Genomic DNA, 27,563 nt, shown 5'->3' on the forward strand with positions numbered 1-27,563 from the left:
AGAATGAGCTCCCTCGAACTCTCCCTATACAAAGGGTCTCTCGCAAGAGAAAATTATTGGAATTGGTATTGGATGACCAAAAGGTCGAAATTTGGAAGTTGGAATTTTGAAATTTGAATTTTAATATTTGAAATTAGAAATTGGAAGTTTGGAATTTGGACATTAATATTCGGAAATTGGGAATTGGAAAATTGGAAATTGGAAATTAGAAATTGGAAATTGGAAATTGGAAATTGGAAATTGGAAATTGGAAATTGGAAATTGGAAATTGGAAATTGGAAATTGGAAATTGGAAATTGGAAATTGGAAATTTGGAATTTGGAAATTGATATTTGGAAATTGGAAACTGGAAATTTGGAAATTGGAAATTTGATTGACCCGAAAGTCGAAATTGAAAATTTGGAATTTGAAGTTTGAAATTTGAAATTTGAAATTTGGAATTGAGAATTGATTGACCTAAAGGTCGAAATTGGAAATTTGGAATTTGAAGTTTGAAATTTGAAATTTGGAATTAAGAATTGATTGACCTAAAGGTCAAAATTTGAAATTTGAAATTTGAAATTTGAAGTTTGAAATTTGAAATTTGAAATTGGAAATTTGGAAATTTGAAATTTGGTAATTGGGAATTTAAAAATTGGAAATTGATTGACTCAAAAGGTCGACATTTGAAATTGGAAATTGGATGACCTGGAGGTCAAAATTGTGAATTGGTTTACTGGGAACGACATGAGTTCTGTAGGGATTCAGCCTAAGAACAACATTGGTTCAATTGAGAACGACATTGGTTCACTGGGAACGACATTGGTTCACTGGGAACGACATGGGTTCAATAGGGATTCAACCTAAGAACGACATTGATTCAATTGAGAATGACATTGGTTCACTGGGAACGACATGGGTTCTGTAGAGATTCAGCCTAAGAATGACATTGGTTCAATTGAGAACGGCATTGGTTCACTGGGAACGACATTGGTTCATTGGGAACGACATGGGTTCTGTAGGGATTCAGCCTAAGAAAGACATTGGTTCAATTGAGAACGACATTGGTTCACAAAGGGGTTCAACCTATGAGCCGTATTGGTTTGACAAGCGTTCAACCTACATATCACATTGACTCCGTAGGGGTTCGACTTACGAACTATCAATTCCATGGGGATTTAACCTAAGGATCACATCGGTTTCGCAGGGGTTCGACCTATGAACTATCAATTCCATAGGGATTTTACTTAAGATCACATTGGTTCTGCCGGGGTTCGACCTACGAACTATCAATTTCATAGGGATTTAACCTAAGGATCATAGTTTAAGAAGGAATCATTCAACTTGTGACCTTTGAATGGACCAGGTGCTAAACTGGGTTTGAGGGAAGATTCGAATCAGAATTCAAGTCTTTAAGGAAAAACTAGATGAATTGGATTTTGAAAGAGGGTTTGAGTCAAAACTCGGATCTTCTAGACCAATTTAGAAGGAAAAGAAAACTCAGGTCGAAACCCGAATCTTCGAAGGAAAACTAGATCCATTGTGGAAGGAAAAGAAATTTGAGTCGAAACTCGAATCCTGAAGGAAAGGTAGATCAATTTGGAAGGAAATAAAATTCGAGTCAAAACTCGAATCCCGAAGAAAAACTAGACCGGTTAGAAGGAAAGGAGATTTGAGTCGAAACTCGAATCCTGAACGAAAACTAGATTAACTAGAAGGAAAGAAAATTCGAGTCGGAACTCGAATCCCGAAGGAAAACTAGACCGGTTAGAAGGAAAGGAGATTCAAGTCGGAACTCGAATCCCGGATGAAAACTAGATTAACTAGAAGGAAAGAAAATTCGAGTCAGAACTTGAATCCCGAAGGAAAACTAGATCAATGTGGACACTAAATTTTAAAGTGTACCAGTGCGAACACCGGATTTTAAGGATGTACCAATACAAGCATTATGTTTTAAAAAATTACCAGTATGAATACTGGGTTTTGGAAGATTACCAGTATGAGCACTGAATTTTGAAAGATTACCAGTACGATCATTGGATTTTGGAAGATTACCAGTACGAGCACTGGATTTTAAAAAGATTGCCAGTACGAGCACTGGATTTTGAAGAAAAATTTACCAGCACAAACACTGGATTTTGGAAAATTACCAGCATGAACACTGGTTTTTTGAAAATTACCAGCACGAACACTGGGTTTTGGAGAATTACCAGCACGAACACTGGTTCTTGAAAAATTACCAGCACGAACACTGGATTTTGAAAAATTATCAATTGATTCTGATAGAAGATTTTCGGTCTTCACCCTCACGATGACTTGGACAACTGTCGGGGTCTCAGGATTCATCCCTGATCCTGAATGGGAAGTTCAATGCAAATTGATGCAGACGAATGCAGATGAATGCGAATGAATGCATGCAAATGCAAATGAATGTAAATGGGTGCACATGTGTGCAAGATGAGAGATTTGTTTGATCCTACCTACATACAGAAAGTTTTGAAGCCCATTTTCAAAATAATGCCCCAGTATAACTGGGGAGTGAGGGGTTGGATGAAAGAATAAGTAGTTGATATTTGAAGAATGCTTTCTGACTTTTGATTGATTCAGAGACTCTAAAGAGGATCATTCCTCCTGACAGAATATTTTACAGAGAAGGAGAATAAAAGGTGGCGCCGAGTTTGCGGAAAAAATAAACAGCTTTATTGATGCATTGAAGGAAATTGACAAATCAAGGAAAGACAAATGGGATTGTATTCTCCCATAAAAACAAGACAAGAAATTGGAAAAGCACTAGTGTTATCAATTTCTGGAATGATTGAGGAAAAGCATGATCAGGATGATTGGTCCTTCTTTCTATCTTCAACGAGGAAATTCTTGTCAATGCCGTCTTGAATAATATTTTTAAAGACAAAGCAGTGCTCGGTGTCGTGACCCATTGTCCGATGAAATTTGCAGAACTGATCTTTAAACCTTCCCATGGTCACAGCAGGATCCGCTATCTTGGGGAGTCTAACCGTCCCTTTGGCTATCATATATTCCAAAACTTGCTCCAGTGGCTGTTCTAAGGGAGTAAAATTGCGATCGTATCCCCAACCATCATGCTTTGGTTTTCCTTGGAATTTTAATTCTAATTGGACACTTGAGGAAGAGTTGCCATTTTGCTTATCCATTTTATCCTTTTGACTCGCGAGGTCATTTCTCTCTGGGTTTGGGTTTCCTGAGCCTCCAGTATGATTTTTTCTACCTCCTCTTTTGTTTTGTTCATTGCTATTTCTAGTGGAATTGGTAGAAAATGTGGAGTGAGCCTTCAGAGATCCGACTGCGTCTTTTGTGAGCATGTATTCCAAAAAGGTCTCGAGTATTTGATCCAATGGGGCCATCTTGCGATCCTGGTTCGGATCATCACGCTGCACTTCTTGTCGAATGCTTGATTTCTGCTGAGACTTGGGTAAGACAGTCGACTGGTATTCTTTCTTATTCTCAACGAAGAAATTCTTATCGATATAATCTTGGACAATGTTCTTGAAGACGAAACAGTGGTCGGTATCATGTCCTACTTCCCTATGGAATTTGTAGAACTGGTTCATGAATCTTCCCATGACGGTGGGAGGATTTGTGACTCTTGGAAGCTTTACCAATTCCTTGGCCAACATATATTCAAGGATTTCATCGAGAGACTGCTTGAGAGGAGTAAACTAGCGATCGCAACCCCAGCCATCCCGCTTTATCTTTTCTTTCTGTTGACTCAATTTTCCACTCTGCTTTAAAGATTTCTCTTTCTGACTTATATGATTGCCTTTGTTATCTTTGCACCCATTGCGGTTGGCATTGACGAAGAAGGCAGGATTATTCCTGACGGGGGTGATGCTCTTGTAAAAATCTTTGCTCCTGAAGACCTCCTTGCCCTTGTCGCGGGCTTGCAAATCTTTAATCTTCTTTGCCATTTCCTTCAGCTGTATTTGGACTGGATCATTCATTGCTTGATTTTTTAATTTATAGGTTGTCCCTTGTCTATGAGGGGATCTTCGAAGTGCTTGCTGTACTTCATACCCTTCATTGGTGTCACCTACTGATCTTGATTCATCAGATGTATCTTCCTGTTGGATATGTTTCTTGGATAGCTTCAGAACTTTCTTGATTGACTGGCCTTTTGCCTTCTGCTTGACCTGGATCTTTTTTGTATTAGCTTCGGCTTGTTCTGCCAGCATTTTGGTCATCATCTCTTTGAACATGACATACATTTGGGGATTGATGCCATCATCCGCTTGCTGATTCTGATTTTGGATTGATCGAGGTGAGTCCATTTCTTCTTCTGAAGCTGTTGGATATGCTATACCTTCGACTGAGGCAGTTTTCTTTTTGGGCCTTGTCTGAACCACTGAGTATCACGAATGCTCTTTTGAATGTTATTAACGCTCTCTGCAAGGCAGAACTGATGGTTAGGATTTTGAAAGAAATTTGGTTGGAGGATAATATTTGTTGAGAATTTTGGTAGACAATTGAAAGAATTATCCCATTACTAGGTATTGAGTCGTCGCTGGGATTACGACAATTGCGTTGCCATTCCTTTGAAAAAGAACAAACAACTAAAAATATGCCTTGTTACCTAGGCGAGGTCATCAAACCAAGGTGAAATGAAGATTAAAGGAATTTTATTGAAAATATGATTTTAATAATACACTTGACAGAGGAGAGGGGGACAAACAATTTTCCACCACTCCTGATAATCAGAGGACACCCGAGGACCAGGAAAAATAGTGAGAGTGACAAAAGAATCCCAGCCATGTCTGACAGAATGATATGCTCCGGACCACTGATCTGATGTGAGATCGAACTCTGGCAAGACCCCTGATAATGGGCGAATCTCTACCCGCTTTTGTCTCTGAGAGAACTGCCTGACACAGCGCTCCGGATGGTAGTATGCGCAAAAGAATGGGCCAAGTAGCCTGAATCGCTTGCCATATGCATAAGTATATCTGGGAGGTGATTCTTGAAGATCAAAGTAGTCCCATACGACTTCTTCCTCCTGAAGGTTATTGATCAAGAATCGGTATCGAGCAACTGGAAGAAGCTTTTCACCATTGTATCTAAATGAGCTGGCTCGGGCTGGCACATGCCGGAGGAACCAAGATTGAAATGCATAGGTGCACCCTTCGACTAGAATCGATTCTCTAAGTGTGAAGCGAGTCAACCCTCGGTACAGAAAAGCGAGTGCGGCCATGGCTATGGAGAGGCGGCTGGTCTGTCGACTTCCCCACCTTCGCAGAAGTTGAACTATCCTGATATCCATGTAATTTCGTCCGTCTGGAAAGAGAGTGAGTCCCACAGTGCACAGGACCATCGCATGCTGAATTCTTTCTCGAGCTATTCAGGATAAGGAACTGACTTCCACGTATGTCCCATACTGTCGATAGATCTCGATCAAGCTCATATATTCATTTCCATCCTCTTCGATCAAAGGCCAAGACTTGCGTCCTGTCATGCGAGCTAAAGCATCTTTAGGGTCCAGACCCTTGACATTGATTAAGAACTATTTTTCAACAGATCTCCAAGCTAATCGGTTGGCTCGAGTAATCCCATAATTTCTGAAAATTCATCTATCAGCAACGTCATTTCTCCCCATGGGAACCAGAAAGTAGAAGTGCTTGGATTCCACCGTTCTGCTAGTGCATGGATCAAATTGTCGTTGACTGTCTGCTTTCCCACTGCAGACGCCAGTTCTAACCCACAATTGTCCAAGTGGTCCGAAAACATACGAGAGAAGTTCTTGAACCATGAATAATACCACCGGGGAAAGAAGGATCCGGAGCTAAGGACTCGATGTTCTGGAAGACCTTGTCGCACCTCGTAGGAGATGAGACCCTCAAGAAAGACTGAATCGAGTTAACTGGATGCCATCAGACTGGAAAACATGGAAAAACTTTGGGATAAGACTTGGGAAAATACAAGAATTTTGAAAGAAAATTACAGGCAGGATAAAAATGAAGCAGAAATTCGAGATCCAGAAGAACGAAAGGATGAAAAATAACCTGGAGTTTTGAAGAAAAATAGAGGAATTTTCTGAAAATCGTCCAGGGTTTAAAACATGGACAGTATATGAAAATGGATTGGGGATTTCTGAAAAATCGTCCAGTATTTTAGAAAATTGGGAAAATATAAAAAGAAATGACTACAACACATTTAATCACATCCTGCGCAAACAAGTATGCACATACAACATTCCCTAAAAGCTGACTCTAGATGCACAAGTTTTGAAATAACTGTAGGATCTTAATCCTAACTCTAAGGTTCAGATCATCTGTGTCCAATCATGCTATGCCTATATACTCAAGCCAAGGCTCGATGTACGTGGCATAAAATCAATTTCTCCGGTTCTAGGTTCAAGTTTTCCAACATCCTTGAGCACCTGCCGATATACGTTGGACTATGGCCCTTGGTACGTGGCAGGGGGGTTTTCACCCAAATAGGTGGCCCAGTTGTGAGGCTTTGTCCCGAACTATGGTTCTGGAAGAAAGCCCAGCAACGTGAAGACCGGGTAAAAGTAGGTGGGGTGGTTTTTGAAAACATGAGCACATGCAAGCAAATCAGAAGGCTCTAAGTCCTAAAGAGATAGAGATTTTAAAATTTTTGAAGAAGCAAACATTGTTTTCAATCAAACCTAGATTGAGGAGGGTTGTATTAGACCTAAGTCTATGTGAGCACGAAAATCACCTCCTCAATATGGTCCTACCAAACCATACTTAGTCTATATGCAATCCATGTCAGCTGGATTCAAGTCTAGGCTCCTAGGTTCACATGATATCATGAAATAAAATCTGACATTCCATGAAACACGATTTTGAAAATTTGAACTAAGTTAAGCACACAATTGATCAGGCGAAGACAGGTCCCATCACGGTCGCCAAACCTGTTATCATCGCAAAATTTTTACTTTTGCGAGTCAAACTGACCTTTGAAAAAGATTTTGAAAATAACTCACCTCTGTTTTAAAATGCGGGATAATTCTGAGGAATGAGACTCGCCTGTCGGTACGAGGTTCAACCATTCTTGGCGCCTTTACCAGGGGTAATTGAACCAAGGATCAATTGTGTGTTTTGCTCTGTTCAACTTGTCTAAACCATATTCTAATTCCTAAATGCACAAAGAATCAGGCATGTGCCATGAATTTCTGAAAATACATATTTGAAAACATGATGTTTGCTTCAAAGATTGGGAAATATTTGGAAAATGAACTCTTTGAAAATCGTGAACCATGATTGAGATACTATATTTGAGAAAGTGAAAATCGATTTCTGAAGAAATATAAGGATTTTGTGAAAATTGATTTTGAGAAATGTGAAATAACTTTGGAAGACTTGATTTCTTTGAATTCAACTTTGAAATTGAAAATATAACTTAGAAAATCGAATTTGGAACTTGTGAAATACTTGAAATATCATTGGCAAAATAATATTTTGAGAAAATCGATTTTTGAATAAGACTTAGGAAATTTTGAAGAAATTGATTTCTCTGAATTGAAATTGGAATTTGCAAATGAATGAAATGAATGAATATGGATTTGAAAGACTTGATTTTGAGGAATTGAGAAAATCCTTTTTGTATTTTTGAGAAATGCAGTGCATTTTGATGTTAGCCTAAGAGTGTAGGCTGAATGTGACTAATACGAAGATTACAAATCTAGGTATCATTCGTATTCTGACTGTGGCCATAAATACAAATTCCACCAAGTTTGTCAACTCCATAAGAGCTAGTGCACGTGCCATTCGTGTAGACCATAGTGAATTTGTAAAAATATGCATGAATTGGCATACATAGCAGTTATATATCAAAGCTTAAAACTATATGCAATGCAAATCCTATTCTATGCAGGAATTGAAATTCTTATTCCAAAATTTACATTTAATTTACATCACTAATTGAATTTAAATACAGGAAAATAAAGAAAAATAAAGTCTTCAATGTTCCTGCAAAACTAGAAAACTTGTTAGTGAAGAAATGTTGGCTTTTCTAGATTTATCGAGTAATATCTAGAAATTACTGAATTTTGCTAAACATAAGCCATTTTTTATGATTTCCTGATATAAACTCAATGAAATATGAAATAAAATTGAATAAATAATGGGAATAAGATTTGAAAATTCGAAATTGGGGTCAAAATGACCAAAATACCCCTGATAGCAAGACTATGGCCTTGAAATCAGGGTTTTCAGAAAGATATTTGGTAAACTGCAAGTTTTGAAGTTCAAATGAAAAAATATCAAACTAAATATGATATGACATGCTTAAAAATGTGAAAACTAGGGTTTAGAATTTCGAAATTGAGGTCAAATGACCAAAATGCCCCTGATAGCAAGACTATGACCTTGAAATCAGGGTTTTCTGAAATAGATTTTGGTAAAAACTTAGAATTTATGATTGAAATAAACACAAAATCAAACATGAAACACCCTAACATGATTCTAGACATGAGTAAACCCTAAAAACATGAAATTACACACGAAAATCAAGAAATATCACAAAAAATGTGATTTTGGTAGTGTTTTTGGATCTTTCAGGTACCCTGTTTTGCAATTTGATCTATTCAGACATCAAATGAATTCTAAATTTCATAAAAATTGGCACATACACTTATTATAGCCCTAAAATAAGATCGAAATTACAAAAATATTTTTTTGACATTATTTTAATCTGAAAATTGCATTAACAACCTAAAATAAGCTATTTTTAACCCAGGTCACAAACCAGTTTCAGAGTTAGACCCGAATCAGGGATCAATCCTCCATGAAAACTTCTGAATTTTTACATAGATAAACTAGGAGAAGAAAAAGAAATTTCCCAATGTACAGATCAGAAAAAGCATCTCTGGTTAGGGAGAAACCCTTCCGGCAATCTGAACTAAAATCTAACAAACCTAACAGGGGTTAAAACAGCTACTTCAGATTGAAAATACAGACATAAATAGCAAACTGAATAATTTTTTTTTGAAATTTTAGAAGTGAACAGTAGACATAAAAATAACAATATTTACTTTTTACAGATCATGAATCGGATCTGTGGTTTGGGATCTATGAACAACACAAGTCTGAGAAGGGAATTTTGGAACTAACGAGTTTTAAATTTAAAATCAGATTCTCTGACAGAGGAAAAATACTAAACAGATATCCAAAAATCTCAAAATTTTACAGTAGATAGATCTAATCAATATGAATCTATGGCATTTTACATATCTCAAATCGGATATAGGATGAGAAAAATATCATAATAGAAAGTTACCCTTTTCATTTTAACAACGATTTTAAAGTTTTAAAAACCCGATTTGATGTCTGATTTTTCTGACAGGGTTTCCGAATCCCAAAACCTCTGGTTTTTTTACAGTAGTTCAACTACATATGCATGTATCTCATATAAACAAATCAGGAATTAACAGAAAATATTTCAATCCGAAACAGCATGCTCTTTTCTGTTCTAAACTAAAAAACACACAGAAATCTAAGAAACTTAGGAAATCATGCATTAACTAATGGAAAACAATAAAATAAACACTAAAACAGTAAAATAAAAATTATTTCTATGCTGGAAAACGTATAATAAACATGAATAAACAAATAAATAAATAAAGATCAGGGAATCAATGGCTGGAATTTGATGTTACCTTTAAAAGCATGGATTTAACCCATTAAAAGGGTAAATCACATGTTTTATTGGTTAATAATACAAAACACAATGCTAAAATCGATTCTAATGGATTAAAAGTTGAAATGATTCATGATGAAGGTGGCTATGAAGGTTATATGCAGCTGTCTGTTAGCAGGTTGTATGTTGATGTACAAGACAGGAGGATGGCTACCGTTGCAGTAGTAGCAGGTAAAGGAGATGGGTATTACGAGATACAACAGATGCACAGGAGTGACACAGGGTAAAATGCAAGGATGGTCAATACAGGAAAAGCGGGTATAATCTGTGCATGTGATTTGCAAGGTGAAGGTACTAATATGCGATGAACATGGACACACACTATATAAAAAAAAGGAAAGGAATGAAAATGCTATGAATATTTGTGATAAAGTTTATACAAGAAATTGATAGATGCACTGAAGATAGCGAAACTCAATGGGAATTTTGGAACACACCTTTTCTAAAAAAAAAAAAATTCAACAGTAGCGAAATCTCTGGTTTCGTAGAGGCTATGACATTATGAACATTTAAGGATGATTTTCACCATCTTCATGAACAATCTCCTGACCTCGTTGATTTTACCAGCTTTAGCCAATTTATGTTGGAACTGGACTGCCTAATCACTCTTTCTTATGTGTAGGATCGACAGGAATATTCAAGTGACCAGAGGCGGCAGCACGCGATCTGTGAGAATTATTTGGATGGACTATATTGAAACATATTGACGACAAAAACCCACCTGTAGGTATGCCGAAATATCCACCCATCTCTACTCAAATCGAATCAGCAAAAGGGGCCAAGATTAATATTACAGAAGAAAGAGAGGAAAAAAAAAGAATGATACCACCTCCCTTCGTGGCTACATTAGGAATGCATGAAGTTGGACAGCCTCTGTACCTGTACCCCAAACTAAGCAAGGCTGAAAGACATGAGAGATATTAGATGCTCCAAAGGTAACTAATGAAAATGATAAGACCGTGAGATGCAATGGAACTCTTAATGTACTACCAGATCAAATGGGATTCCATGCTGCTGGAACTAGTGATGCTAAATAACACTTACAGGATTGACCCAATAGGTACAAGGGTCTGTGTTATCATCGCAAATTTTTTACTTTTGCGAGTCAAACTGACCTTTGAAAAAGATTTTGAAAATAACTCGCCTCTATTTTAAAATGCGGGATAATTCTGAGGAATGGGACTCGTTTGTCGATACGAGGTTCAACCGTTCCTGGCGCCTTTACCAGGGGTAATTGAACCAAGGATCAATTGTATGCTTTGCTCTGTTCAACTTGTCTAAACCATATTCTAATTCCTAAATGCACAAATAATCAGGCATGTGCCATGAATTTCTAAAAATGCATATTTGAAAACATGATGTTTGCTTCAAAGATTGGGAAATATTTGGAAAATGAACTCTTTGAAAATCGTGAATCATGATTGAGATACTATATTTTAGAAAGTGAAAATTGATTTCTGAAGAAATATAAGGATTTTGTGAAAATCAATTTTGAGAAATGTGAAATAACTTTGGAAGATTTGATTTCTTTGAATTCAACTTTGAAATTGAAAATATAACTTAGAAAATCGAATTTGGAACTTGTGAAATACTTGAAACATCATTGACAAAATAATATTTTGAGAAAATCGATTTTTGAATAAGACTTAGGAAATTTTGAAGAAATTAATTTCTCTGAATTGAAATTGGAATTTGCAAATGAATGAAATGAATGAATATGGATTTGAAAGACTTGATTTTGAGGAATTGAGAAAATCCTTTTTGTATTTTTGAGAAATGCAGTGCATTTTGAAGTTAGCCTAAGAGTGTAGGCTGAATGTGACTAATACGAAGATTACAAATCTAGGTATCATTCGTATTCTGACTATGGCCATAAATACAAATTCCACCAAGTTTGTCAACTCCATAAGAGCTAGTGCACGTGCCATTTGTCTAGACCATAGTGAATTGGTAAAAATATGCATAAATTGGCATACATAGCAGTTATACATCAAAGCTTAAAACTATATGCAATGCAAATCCTATTCTATGCAGGAATTGAAATTCTTATTCCAAAATTTACATTTAATTTACATCACTAATTGAATTTAAATACAGGAAAATAAAGAAAAATAAAGTCTTCAATGTTCCTGCAAAACTAGAAAACTTGTTAGTGAAGAAATGTTGGCTTTTCTAGATTTATCGAGTAATATCTAGAAATTACTGAATTTTGCTAAACATAAGCCATTTTCCATGATTTCCTGATATAAACTCAATGAAATATGAAATAAAATTGAATAAATAATGGGAATAAGATTTGAAAATTCGAAATTGGGGTCAAAATGACAAAAATACCCCTGATAGCAAGACTATGGCCTTGAAATCAGGGTTTTCAGAAAGATATTTGGTAAACTGCAAGTTTTGAAGTTCAAATGAAAAAATATCAAACTAAATATGATATGACATGCTTAAAAATGTGAAAACTAGGGTTTAGAATTTCGAAATTGAGGTCAAATGACCAAAATGCCCCTGATAGCAAGACTATGACCTTGAAATCAGGGTTTTCTGAAATAGATTTTGGTAAAAACTTAGAATTTATGATTGAAATAAACACAAAATCAAACATGAAACACCCTAACATGATTCTAGACATGAGTAAACCCTAAAAACATGAAATTACACACGAAAATCAAGAAATATCACAAAAAATGTGATTTTGGTAGTGTTTTTGGATCTTTCAGGTACCCTGTTTTGCAATTTGATCTATTCAGACATCAAATGAATTCTAAATTTCATAAAAATTGGCACATACACTTATTATAGCCCTAAAATAAGATCGAAATTACAAAAATATTTTTTTGACATTATTTTAATCTGAAAATTGCATTAACAACCTAAAATAAGCTATTTTTAACCCAGGTCACAAACCAGTTTCAGAGTTAGACCCGAATCAGGGATCAATCCTCCATGAAAACTTCTGAATTTTTACATAGATAAACTAGGAGAAGAAAAAGAAATTTCCCAATGTATAGATCAGAAAAAGCATCTCTGGTTAGGGAGAAACCCTTCCGACAATCTGAACTAAAATCTAACAAACCTAACAGGGGTTAAAACAGCTACTTCAGATTGAAAATACAGACATAAATAGCAAACTGAATAATTTTTTTTTAAAATTTTAGAAGTGAACAGTAGACATAAAAATAATAATATTTACTTTTTACAGATCATGAATCGGATCTGTGGTTTGGGATCTATGAACAACACAAGTCTCATTAGGGTTTTGGTAAACCCTAACGAGTTTTAAATTTAAAATCAGATTCTCTGACAGAGGAAAAATACTAAACAGAGATCAAAAAATCTCAAAATTTTACAGTAAATAGATCTAATCAATATGAATTGATGTCACTTTACAGATCTCAAATCGGATATAGGATGGGAAAAATATCATAACAGAAAGTTACCCTTTTGATTTTAACAACGATTTTAAAGTTTTAAAAACCCGATTTGATGTCTGTTTTTTCTGACAAGGTTTCCGAATCCCAAAACCTCTGGTTTTTTACAGTAGTTCAACTACATTTGGATGTATCTCATATAAACAAATCAGGAATTAACAGTAAATATTTCAATCCGAAACAACATGCTTTTTTCTGTTCTAAACTAAAAAACACACAGAAATCTAAGAAACTTAGGAAATCATGCATTAACTAATGGAAAACAATAAAATAAACACTAAAACAGTAAAATAAAAATTATTTCTATGCTGGAAAATGTATAATAAACATGAATAAACAAATAAATAAATAAATAAAGATCAGGGAATCAATGGCTGGAATTTGATGTTACCTTTAAAAGCCTGGATTTAACCCATTAAAAGGGTAAATCACATGTTTTATTGGTTAATAATACAAAAGACAATGCTAAAATCGTTTCTAATGGATTCGAATCCCTGTAAAACACAAAAAACATAGTTAGATCATCTTCTTAGACTGTTCTTGAGGTTCTTGGACTTGAATCCATGGTTTAATCCATAGAATAGATGATATTAATGGCTAAATTGATATTAAAACAATGAAAACTATTAAATAAAACTAAGAAATTAATAAAATTTCTTACCTTGGTGTTGCAGCAATGGAGAAAGGGCTGGAGAGGAGAGAGAGGCTACAAGATTTGCAAAAGATGACTCCTCAAAATCGTCCCCCATAGCCCCCCTTTTATAATAAAGAATTAGGTTTAAAAATTAGAATTTTGAAACATTTGGACTTCTAAGGGGGGGGGGGGGGGGATTTTCTCTAATTGAGTTTGACTCTTTGACTTTCTTAATTAAGCTCTTATCTAACCTAAGACTCCTAACTAAACCCTAAAAACTCCAAATGTGGCGCCACCTAGTGTGAACTCACATTTGTTTTTCAAGTTTTAATTAAAACCTTTAAAAACAATAATTTAAAAACCAAATAAAAAGATGGATTTTCAAAGTGGATTTTGAATCTTCTAAACTTCTAAAACTAAACAAGACACTAACTAAGCCTAGACTAACCCCGACTTTCTCAAATGTGGCGCCACCCCGAGTGGGCCCTACCTGAGTTTTTTTTCAAAAAGTGATTTTGAAACTTGAAATTGAGAAAGTTTTCAAAAGTAAACTTTAAAATTAAATTTTTTGAAATGGCATAGGGTTCTAACTGGGTCAGAACTCCTTTGGATATGGTTCCAACTGAGTGGGCCCACATCGATTTTTGAAATCTTTGAAATAACACTGAAAACAACTTTGAAAAGGGGTTAAAATCAATAATTGAAATTCAAGATTTTTGAAAACAGAGTCTCAAGCGAACTGGAACTCCGGGTTAGAGTCCTGAACTCTTAGAACTCTGAGATTTTGGATTTTAAAAGCCAAGTAAAAGAATTTTTAAAAGAATTCATCAGAAAATGGTGAAATGAGTCAGAAAACACAGTCAGGGTTAGATTCCTAACTCGACCGAACTCTGAAATAGAGTCCTGAACTAACTGGACTCTGTAAAATGACCTAATTTTTGAAAACAAATGGAAATAAATGAAAATGGAATAAAAACAGACTTCAAAACAGACTCCTGACTAGACTAGGACTCCGGGACAGAGTCCTGATCGGACCAAAACTCTAGATTTTTTTGGTATTTTCTAAAAAACAGACGAAAGAACTTATAAAAACAATGTAAACAATAATAAGTATTGAAATAGAACAGAGTTCTGATTCAACTGAGACTCTGAAGACAGTGTTGATTGAACTAGGACTCTCAGATTTTTGGATTTTCTGAGAAAACAAATGAGAGAATTTTGAAAAATAGTTAGAAACAGGATGAAATTGAAGTTTTGATTCAGGGTCCTGATCTGATTAGGACTCTAAGAAAGAGTCCTGATTCGATCAGAACTCTAAGAATTTTGGTTTTTCTAGTAGGCAAATGATGAATTTTAAGCAAAGCTTTTGAAAACCAGTTAAAATGAAGTGAGAAAATGAACTTTGGATAGAGTCCTACTTCGATCAAGACTTTGGGGTAGAATCCTGATTTGATCAGGACTCTGAGATAAAACCTCAGAATTTTGAAATTCTTTGATAAAAGTGTAATAGTTTTGGTAGATTGAAAGATTTCTCAAAGATTCTCTAAAAATTGAAATCAGGATCAGAATCTTGATCCAACTAGGACTCTCTGAACAGAGTCCTGTTTTGTCTGAAACTCTGAGTTTCTGACTCATTTTGAAAGATTTTGAAAAATTTGATTGAAAATGGATAAAAATAGCGGTAAAAGATTCGAGTCCCAATCCAATTGAAACTCTGAAGAAGAGTCCTGATCCGACTGGACTCTTGAAGAAGAGTCCTGATCCAACTAGGACTCTAAAATTTTGGCCAAAACAGAAGATTTTAAAAGGTTTTCTCCGAAAATAGGTAAAAAGGTAGTGAAAAGTAGAGTTCTGATCCGACTGGACTCTGGAAAAAGAGTCTTGATCCAACTAGGACTCTGAAATTTTTGGAGATTTTTGACAAGTAAAGGAATCCAGAAGCGACACCACCTAAATGGGTCTCATCTGAGAATTGAAATCAATTGAAATTGAGTTTGAAATGAATCCAGATTGTTTTCTGAGAAAATATTTCGAAATATAAAGTCCTGGGGTTGGAAAATGACAGAATATTGAATAAAAACCCAGGTTTTGAAATTGATTTTTGAAAGAAAAGCTTTAAAACTCAATTCTGGATTGAATATTTTGAAAACAAGAATGCTGGATCTCGAGAATGAGATGTAATGACATGCAATGCTATGGAATGCACTGAAATGGTATGCGGAATTCATGCAGTGATATGCAATGACACAGAAAATATAGACACTGAATGAGAATAAAAATTTGGGGTGTTTACAGTCTGGTTTTAGATGGAAAGAGAAATGAGGAACAAAAAATCCTAAAAGCAAGAAGACAACATAATTGCAAGTCTGACAACCATAAGAAGAAGCACAAAAGAAGGTAACCACTTTCTATTTTTTTCAGATACTTGAGTTACTTGCACCGAATAAGTGGGTAACTGGAAAGATGACGATCACAAAGTGACGTGCAATGCTTCACAGCCATAATGTATTAACAAATCAAACATGACCATTTCCAGACATACAACATTCTGTGCAGGTGAACACTGAGGATTCACCAAAACAAGTCACAGACATCAGACCAAAACCAAACTGCTCTTAAAAAAAGAAGCAAGGAACCAAATAACCAGGAAAGAGAAATAACAAAACAGAAATTTATGAGCGTCTCAGATTTTTCATATCACAATGGACATCAATGGATAGCTGTAGAGCGTAAGGAAATAAAGAGTAACTCATGAAGACAGATTGCTCTGTAAGAAATGGCAGTTAAAAGATAGTGGAAATCCCAAGGCATCCAATTCTTTAAATCTAACTAGGACCATGAGGTGATGAAGATATGATAGGAATGGGGGGAGAGAAGATGATAAAATTCAGAGACAACATATTTGAATCAATATGGAATTGAAAGTGTTATAGGATCGAGGCAACGAGCACTAGAGGGGGGGTGAATAGTGCTTTTAAATAGCGTCTTTGGAATTTTGACGGATTTAGAGATTCACAAAGTAATCACACAAAGAACACAAGAATTTATCCTGGTTCGGTCTTTCCCGACCTACATCCAGTCACCAAGCAAAACTAGCTTGAGATTTCCACTATCAACCTTGTGTAACTACAAGATCATACACAGACCAAATATGGTCCCACTTTCAGTAACAAACCTACTGAAAGCAAACAACTCCTTTAAACCAAGGAGTCCTTTCCTTTTACAGAAAAATAAAATAATCAACTTACAAACAACCTACGAGCCCTTTTTATAAATGCAAATGAGATGCAATTGGCTTTTGAGGTTGTTGAAATACTCAACTCACGAATTCACTGTCTCTCAAAGAAATTTGAGTGAAAAACTGAAGTGAAAAATATCAAGTGAGTGAGAAAATGAACATGAGTGAAAAGCAAAGAGTAATTCAATGTAATTCGATTAAATTGCATTGCTTTTGAGTGTGGAATGCACTCATATTTATAGTTGAAAGATTCCATACATTGAGGGTATGAAAGGGTGTCAAAATAGTTCATTTTGAATGATCAAAATGTTTGAAAAATGAAAAGACACGCTTTTTAAAAGTTACAAAAAAAAAATCCGGCAAAATTAGTCGACTGGAACAGTAGTTAGTCAACTGATAATTAACTATTAGTAGACTGACAGTTATCGTCGGTCGACTAATGTGTTTATCAAGCCGTTTGAAAATCTGAAGTTTTGAAACTTAGTCGACTAGAGAAAAAATTAGTCGACTGATAATATCATCAGTAGACTAAAAAATCTTTAAGTCGACTGCTGCTAAATTTTTCTGAAAATACATGTTCTGTCTGGTCGACTGATAAAATCATTAGTCGACTGCTGCTAAAGTTTCCAGAAAACAGACATTCTATCCAGTCGACTGATAAAACCTTTGGTCGACTAATTTGACAAAAATGACATTTTGCTTAGAAAATTTGGCGCGAAAGGATTAGTCGGCTGGTGAGTCTATTGGTCGACTAATACAAATGAAAAATTAAGTAAAGAGTTTTCTAAAAAGAATTTCATGAAGGGTTCTTTTAGAAAAGTTTTTCTAAAGACTTTTTAGGTGAAATGCAACCAAAATATGCACTCTAAGTAAGGCTCTTACAAGAATTTAAGACTTTTAATGAATTTTACATTTGCACACTAGTCTTCAAAAATTCTTCATCGAATTCTTCAATTCTTGTCATCTTTCTTCATTACCTTAGCTGAAATGCAGTTGATTCACTTGTTCATCATCAAAACCTTGTACTTGAAGTATCATGTATGACTTCATTGTCGTAACAATTTCCTCCTTTTTTATGATGACAAACTAGTCAAAGATAGAGCATTTAGATGCATAGATGGAGATTTTACTCCCCCTATCAATATGTTGCAAAACACTAGAAGTTAGTACAATCAAAGCACATATATCACATATTGATTGTTTTGCATTACTTCTAAAACATTAGAAGTTAGTACAATCAAAACACATATTTCTAAAAGTTTTTCATGAATGTAATTTTCAATTCTTTCACATGATGCAATTTCCATGTTTCTTTTTCTCTTTCTTTCTTTTTTATGCAAATTCTATGCCATGTGAGGCAACGTCTTTTTCTCATTTGCAATTTCCATGTGATGCAATTTCTCATGCAATTTCCGTCTTTTTCTCCCCTTTTGTCATAATAAAAAAGAATAAGTGCAGATATAGCATAAAAACAAAATGCAAATTCAAGTTCAAAATATTACAACCCAAGAAGTATCAAAGTTCGGTAATGATAGTAAACAAAGTTCAAGAGAAGTGTTGCTTGATCATCCCCTTGAGTTCAACAATATCTTTCTGAATTGAAGAAAGTTGTTGAGTCACATCTTCACGAAAAGTGTGTTGATGCAGCTCCAAAGCATCCATTCTCTGCAAAATTTCATCATTGCCTTGACTAGTAGAGAATTTCTTTCATTTTCCTTGATATGAAGATGTCATAGAAGATGGTGAGGGTTCAGAGGGTGATGGTTTAGACGGTTCAGTTTGATCAAAGTTTAAAGGAGGCAGATATTTGACTTTCATTCGTTTAAAAATAGTTTGATCAAAGAACTCCTTTTGTTCAATATATTTTTCATTGGTTAGGGGTACTTTGAAATATCTGAAAGATAAGGTTTTTGTTTCCACAAAGTAGTAAAATACACATTGGCCCAATTTACCAAAATATTTCCAAATAAGACGTAAAGAGCTGTAGAGAGATCTGTGGAATAGTAATCAAAAGATCCAGTTTTAGGTAGAACATTATGGGCAAGAATTCGTCCAGCAATGCGAGCGTGAGTTTGAAGATTGGTATTTTTGAAATGAGGACAATGAGGTGCACAGGGAAGAAAAATTTGTTCAAAAATTCTTTCATCATTAAGTTCAATAGTATTGAAAAGAGTTTCTGAAGGTGGAATATCTAAGATTTGTCCAAGAAGTTTAGAATCAAACTCAATTTCAACATCGCGAACAAGAGAAAAAAGAAATCCAGTTTCATGATCAATTTGTAAATTTGTGTAAAACAAATGGATAAAAAAAAAGGATAAAAAAGAGGGTCTGATCCGGCATCAAACATATGTAAAATGCCTGAGAATAATTCTCTAATTTTGTAACGAGAAAATAGGTGAAACAAGACATTTCGGCCTCGTAAAATTGGAAGTGCAAAAATCAAACCAAAAGTATCATATAAAAGAGGATTTCTGAGTAGTCTGAGAGAAAATCCATGATGTGCTTGTGGTGTAGATGGAGGGGTACCTTGTGTGGAGGCTATTTTCTGACGAGGCATGATTGTTAAGAACAAAACCGATTCACCTGTTAAATTTTTTTTTTTTTGATATCGGCTTTCAAATGCTTTAAAAAATGACATCCGGTGGGAGGAAGATGTTGTCCGACGTCGTGGAGGATAACCAATGCAACAAAAACACTTTGTGCGATGCGGACAATGTGCCTTCTACGATGAAGGTCTCTGTAAGTGGCCAAAACAATCGGCAGTAACAGTCCACCAAAAAGGGATGTCGAGTTTCTATGGATTTTAGGCAAGAGGGAAGAGGCGATAAAGAGTTTGGCGAACAAGAGGTGACGCAGTGGATGACAGCAGGTGAGAAGATATTGTTGCAAGCATCGCAAGCGTCGTTGGTTGAAGAGGCACCCTGTCACGGCAAGAGGATTCCGGCGAGGAGGAGTGCGTCCGACACTCCTAGGGGTATTCGGAAGAGATAGAGGAGAGAGAGAAAGAGGGTTTCGTTTATGAAAAGGGGAAAACATACGGGCATAAAAACAAAATAGTGCATTAAAAAAAATGATTGCCAAAAAAAACTCCAAGGGGTATCGGGTCTCTTCAGTTGAAATTTAAAAACATCAATCGACTAGAATTTTATCGGTCGACTAATAAGGTGTGATTTTGAGATTTTGTTCAAAAATAGCATTTTCAAAAAGCAAATTTATAAATCTAAAAATGCGCAAATACCTAGTTCTCTCCTAATTCTCATAAAATCTTCATTTTAAGTGGTTTAGTGAAGATATCGGCATGTTGTTCGTTAGTGGATATAAAATTTAACGAAATGTCTCCTTTTGACACATGATCTCGTAAAAAATGATGTCTAACTTCAATATGCTTAGTTCTTGAGTGCTGAATAGGATTTTTCGAAAGATTTATAGCACTAGTGTTATCACAATAAATAGTTGTTGTAGAGTAATTCAAACCAAAATCTTTTAAGGTTTGTTTCATCCATAGTACTTGTGAGCACGTTAAACTAGCCGCTATATATTCTGCTTCAGTTGTTGAGAGTGACACTAAGTTTTGCTTTTTACTAAACCAAGAGACTAAGGAATTTCCTAAGAAATGATAAGTTCCGCTATTACTCTTGCGATCAGATTTACTTCCTGCAAAATCCGCATCACTATATGAAACTAAATCAAAGGAAGATGATTTTGTGTAAATCAAACCAAAATCTGAAGTATCTTTCAAGTAACAAAGAATTTGTTTTACTGCAGTTAAATGAGATTCCTTTGAATTAGCTTGAAATCTAGCACACATACAAACACTAAACATTATATCAGGTCGACTAACAGTTAAGTATAATAGAGATTCGATCATACCTCTGAAGAGCTTAGTATCTACATTTTTACCATTTTCATCTTTATTAAGAGAAGTAGTTATGCTCATAGGATTTCTTCTTGATTTCGATGAGTCCATCCCAAATCTCTTGAGAAGTTCTTTTGTATACTTAGCCTGGTTGATGAAGATTCCTTCTTCAGTTTGCTTTATTTGAAGTCCAAGGAAGTAGTTTAATTCACCCATCAAGCTCATTTCAAACTCTTCCTGCATAGCTTTAGCAAAGTCTTTACAAAGAGAATCATTAGTAGAACCAAATATTATGTCATCAACATAAATTTGCATAATAAAAATATCTGAATTAAGATTTTTAATAAATAAAGTGGAGTCTACCCGACCAATGAAAAAACCAGATTGTTCTTAGTCTTTCATACCACGCTCTTGGTGCTTGTTTAAGTCCGTACAAAGCTCTTTTTAATTTATAGACTTTTTCTGGATATTTCTCATTTTCAAAGCCTGGAGATTGCTCTATATAAACTTCTTCATTGATGTGTCCATTTAAGAATGCACTTTTAACATCAATTTGATATAACTAAAAATTCATGTAACTAGCAATAGAAAGCATCATTCGAATTGACTCCAATCGAGCCACTGGTGCATAGGTTTCATCAAAATCTATGCCTTCTTGATTATAGCCTTGTGCTACTAGTCTTGCTTTGTTTCGAATGACTTAGCCATTTTCGTCCAACTTATTTCAGAAGACCCATCTTGTTCTAATTACTGGATGATCCTTTGGTCTATCAACTAGATCCCATACATCATTCATAGTAAATTGGTTAAGTTCTTCAGACATGGCCAGAAGCTAAAATTCATCATCACTGGCTTCATTGATATTCTTTGGTTCTATTTTAGATATAAAAACAATATTTGCAATATATTGCAATTGCCTTCTAGTTTAGACACCACTCTTTATTTCTCCAATAACTTGTTCATGTGAATGATTTAGAACTTCTTTCCAAACCGGTTAAAGAGGAACATTTTCTTGAGAAGTACTTTGTATCAAAGGTTCTTCTTGAAGTATGACTTCTTCTCCTTCGCTTAGAGGTATAACCTGCTCACAATTCTCATCAAAAGCAACACGTAAAGATTCTTTAATGCAAGATGTTCTTTTATTAAAAACATGATAAGCTTTACTTCTAGAAGAATATCCAAGAAATATTGATTCATCTGATTTTGAATCAAACTTATCAAGATTATCTTTGGTATTTAACAAGAAGCATTTACTACCAAAAATTTTGAAATATGAGATCTTTGGTATACGATCATAATACAATTCAAAACATGTTTTATATAAGATTGGTCGAATAAGAACACGGTTTAAAATATAACATGCTTTATTTATTGCTTCAGCCCTGATCATGCATATATTTTAGGGTTATTTCATATCAAAAATATGCATGATTTCATAAAAAAATGATTTAAAACCCAATTTTATGCTGGTTTTGAGTGAATGAGCTAAAATGAATTAAAAATAGAAATGCTTGAAAATTAGTGTTATTTTGTAATTTAATGAATATTTTAATGTTTGTCATTGTGAGTTCCTAAAAATAAAATAAAAATTAGAGTTAAAAATAAAGTTAGTTAGTTAGTTTTAAAAAATAAGTTGAAATGAGGTTTAGTGTAAATATTTTTAAGAAGTAGTTTTTTAGATTAAAATAGTCAAATGAGGTTTTTAGCAAATAAGTTTTTTTTTTTAAAAAAAGTTTTTTTATTTTTTTGAAAATCAATAACAAACCGGTTTACACGGTTTGGGCTTTTTGAAAAAACTGAGAAAAAACAAATTGTAACAAACCGGTTCAAACCGGTTTGTGATTTTAAAAACTGGAAAAAAATGTATAAACTGGTTCAAACCGGTTTACTTCTTTAAAAGCTGAAAACGAAAAAAAGAATAACTTGTCTCCCCATTTACGCCAAACCCTTCCTTTCCCTTTCTGGTTTTTCTCTTTTAACCCTTCTCCATTGCCGGATTTCCGTTTGCCTTTCTTTTCCCTCTCTTTTCTCTCTCTTTTCCCTTGCCTTTCCCTTCTCCCTCCTTCTCTTCTTCCTCAGTCTGGTGGAGATGCTCAGTCCGGCGGCGGAGTGAGTGGTGGAGGCCACCTCTCCTCGATTTCCTCCAGTTCACGGTAAGTCTGATTCTTCATCTTCTTCTTCTTTTCATTCAGATTCTTCATCTGTTTCTTCTTTTCATTCAATCATTATTGATTCTGTGTGAAAAATGAAAAAAAAACAAAAAAAAAGGAAAAAAAATGTGCATCAGATTTTAATTTCTGCAATAATCGCACTTCCTATTTCATTTCGTTGAAATTTCCTGTAAATTCTTGTTCGTTTACATCGGATTTTCATTTCAGTCATCGATTTTTATGTTTTCATTTCCTGATTCAATTTTAATTTCCTGTTTGAAATTCATACGCATGTTAGATGTTTTGTATCCTTTGATTTTCTTGTTTTGCATCTTTAATTTCCTGTTCTTTTGTTTTGAATTTCTTGTTCTTCTTTTAATTTTCTATTTTTTTCCAGCATCGTTTGATTCCTGTTTTCTGTTTCAATATTTCGTCTGATGTTGTTTTAATTTTCATACTCAGTTTTAATTTCTAATTTCCTATGTTAGTTTTGTATTCACGCTGTTTTCAAGTTTGTCTTTACATTCAGTAATTTCCTGTGGCTGCATTTCAATTTTTTGATTTCCTGTTGTGTTTTTGAGTAATAGTAGAGTTCTATTTGAATTCTTGTATTTTTTCTCTTATTTCCGATTTCATGTTTTCTTCTTTAAAACTCTTATTTCCATTCTTTTCATTCATGATTCTTGTTTCTTTCTTTTATTTAATTTCTTGTTTTTAATTTCTCTTGTTTCCTGTTCATTTTTTCTTTTTTATATTTAATATTTTCTGTATTGTTTTCATTCTCAATTCTTGGTTTCTTCCTTGATTTCTTGTCATTCAATTAATTTCCATTTTGTTTTCTTGTTTTTGTTAAGTAAGTATTAGTTGTTAGTTAAGTAAACTGTTAGTTAATTGCTTCGTAATTAGTTAGTTAGTAGTAGATTTAATTAGAATTAGTTTTCATTATAATTAGTCGGTTAGATTTCTTTTCTGATTTCTTTCATATTTCTAGCATTTAATTAGTATTTTTTAGTATACGTGTTATTTCTATCTCTGGTACTACTCGTGTTCATTTGAATTGTGCAGGATAGCACAGGAGTGAAGCGGAAGCGATTGCGTGACACAAAAGTGCAAGAGTAGATGCTTCTTTTTACTTTTCAGTTTAGAATTAGGAATTTAATTGGGTTTGTAAATATTGCACTTTACACCCTCTGCGAAGGGTATTCATTTGTTGTAATAGTTAGTTGTTTTTACCTTTCTTGAACATTTTACATTTTAATAATACGGCAATAAAGATTAGTTTAGAATTGTGTGTTTGAATACGAAATATTCTCGTTCCTTGAGTTCGACCCGGTCTCATCCACTAGTGTGAACCGGTTTTTATTATTTGATGTCTGGTTTTCACATGTTTTACATATAAAAATCTTTTCAAAATTACAACGATTTAAAAGAAGACATCAAATTTTTGGCGTCGTTGCCGGGGAAGGGCGTAATATTAGTATTCACTTTATTGCCTAGTGTTTGCCTGCATTTAGGTTTAGAACCACGTATGTGCATATCTTAGAGACAAGCTTACTTTTCTGCACAGCCTACCTACTAGGATCCCCTTAGAGGTGACTGTGCACGATTGGTACCATACACATAGATTTCATATTTCTTTTGCATAATTTATGTTATGTGTAACTGCGTGGTGTTTGTTTAGTTTTTGTTGTTTTTAGTTTACTCGCTTTGTGGTTTGCGTGGTTTGGCCGCTTAGTGCGTTAGTTAGGTAGAAAACCCAAGTTAGGACGTGTGCTACACCGGTCTACTCCAAGGTGTACGCAATGGCTGACGATCATCAATTGATCCGTCCTTTGAGGGAGTACTTCATGCCAAATACGTATACTCCCGCCTCCTGCATCAAGAGACCTGATGTAGGAGCGAGCCATTTTGAGATTAAGGCCAGTGTGATTCAAATGTTACCTTCGTTTTATGGCCTTAGTAATAAGGACCCATATCGTCATCTCGATGAATTCCTTGAGATTTGCTCGACAGTGCGAATCAATAACTTTGGAGATGACGTTATGAGGTTGACTTTGTTTCTGTTCTCTCTCAAAGATAAAGCCAAGCATTGGCTAAAATCTCTTGAGACGGTTTGTATCACTACTTGGGAAGGAATGCAACGCGAATTCCTCAAAAAGTACTTCCCAATTGGTAAAACGAATTAGTTTCGTAAAGCTATAACCAGTTTTTCTCAAATTAAGGGAGAACAGTTTCACGAGTCTTGGGAGAGATTGAAAGATCTTCTCCGCAAGTGTCCCCATCACCAGGTACCTTGTTCGCAGTTGGTGCAGTATTTTTATGACGGGCTTACTGAGAAGCATCGTCAAATGGTTGATTCGTCTTGTGGGGGCACTTTTATGCTCAAGAGTGAGGACGAGGCATGGTCTCTATTCGAGACCTTGAGTGAAAACACGATGCATCATACCTTGTCTTCACGGCTCGATAGGACTACATCTCTGTCTAGTGGTCCTAAGAAAGTTGGGATTTCCGAAGTTGGGTCCGAGTTAGAATTGCGTACCAAGGTTGACCAGTTGACTAGGAAGTTAGATCAATTCCTAGCCAATTCTTCGAGATGTCTAGTAGAAAGAGTGTGTGAGCTATGTGCTAGCCCTGCACATTGTGTTTCAGAATGTCCGGCAGCGCCATTATATCCTGAATTCCTTCAGGAGCAGGTGAATGCTGCCCAAGGTTTTGCTAAACCCATGCCTGATTCATTTACACCATCATATAACCCAGTTTGGCGAAACCAGTCCATTTCCCTATCCCATCAGCCCTCCCAGACACAGTATAGACCCAGTAACCCTTCACAAGGTTACTCGCATCTCATTTTTCCACAGGTTCATCCCCAATCTAGTCTACCTTCTCTTCAGGAGCCCATTCCAAGTTCATCATTTCAGAAGAAGATGTTAGAAGCCTTTTCTGATATCAAGGTCACTCTTTGTTCTCATACATAGTCAATAGCCAAGCTAGAGACTCAAATGGGACAGTTAGCTCAGACATTGAGTAGACAAAGTCAGGGGAACCTTCATAGTTAGTCTGTTGTCACATCAAAGGGAGAGGATTCCATGTCATTTGACTTACAACCCACCGATTCACATCATGAGCATGTTAAGTCTGTTACATCCCTTCAGTATGGGAAGGCGTATCATCCCATTCAGGAATCGACTCATGAACCTCATATCATTTCTACTGACGAGTCAATCTCCATGATACCTCAGCAAAAGGGGCCTGATCCATAGCATGCATTATCATCATATAAAGCCCCATTTTCTCAGCCTTTAGGATCACCGATTGTTTTTAGTAAGCAAGAGGTGCAGATGCAGAAGGTGCTTGACCAAGTCAAGCCTGATCATATTCACCACTTGTCTGAAGTTGCATTCATTGATACTCGGTCGGTCCTAGACTCTTATTTCTTGATCAGTCTCTCAGATGAGACTAATCTTTGTTCTTCATGTCGAGAGAGATTTGATACTACATTTAGAGGTAGACGGGATGGAAACACAGTGCGTAGTGTCACAGATGACACTCTTTTCTTCATAGAGTCTGACTTCATATCCATTGATCTCATGACGATGACGGCTTTTTCAGGGATCCGTCTGGCTGGGGACGTGAAACTTAGTGCTTTATGGGAGGCAACCCATATCTTGTATATTATTAGATTTGCTTAGAATTTATAGATTTTATTTTGTTTTTACTTTTTCGTGAGTTTTTCATGTTCTTTTTGTTTCATTCATGGTTTTCATGTCATGTCATGTATATATTGCATTCATTACATTCATAGAACGTGCATTTTTAATTCATGTCAGGTCATTCTACTCTTTTCCCTCATTTATTTCCTCTCATGTGCATTCACTTAGTTTCATATAAGCATGGGGGAGTGTCACTGGGACAGTGTCATTCAAGCATGGGGGAGGGTGTAGTTTGCACACCTTGATATTTCTGTTTACGTTCTTGCACATGTTTACACATATCTCATGAAAAGTAGGTTTTTAAAGAAAGAGTTTGAACTTATATGAATGTTATTTCAAATCTGGTGTTTTTAGAGGATTTTTAAGCCCCACGAATTTTTTTTTTTGACATGGATCTAAAAATTATGGTTGTTTATGCGGATTTCAAAGAAATGATGATAGATACATATTAGAATTTATTTTGAATCACAAATATGAATATGCACAGTTGTATTTTTGAAAAACTAAGCAAATGAACAAAAGCGTAAAAATGAGCTCAAAAAAATGAAAAAGAGCATGCGTTAGGTTGTATGGATAATTCCACAATCCTTAGTAGATGGAACTTAGATGTAAGTTGAAACTTTTAATTCTATTTCGAAAAGGAGAGTTGAAAACTTCATGATCCTAAGTAGCTGAGAACAGATACAAGTTGAAATGTTTGACTCTCACGTTATAAAGGTGAATGAAGGAAGTCACTTTTATGTTTTAGTTGATATCTTTTGGTATGCATTGAAAAAGTATAGGAGATATTGACATTGCACAAGGCATAAAAGCATACCACATGCAAGCTATAAGAGAAGAATGAATGCGCAAAAAGAAAAAGCGTGAAAAAT

This window comes from Nuphar pumila, chromosome 9 (assembly GCF_984573655.1).
Source record: "Nuphar pumila chromosome 9, dmNupPumi1.hap1.1, whole genome shotgun sequence".
NCBI classification, from domain to species: domain Eukaryota; kingdom Viridiplantae; phylum Streptophyta; class Magnoliopsida; order Nymphaeales; family Nymphaeaceae; genus Nuphar; species Nuphar pumila.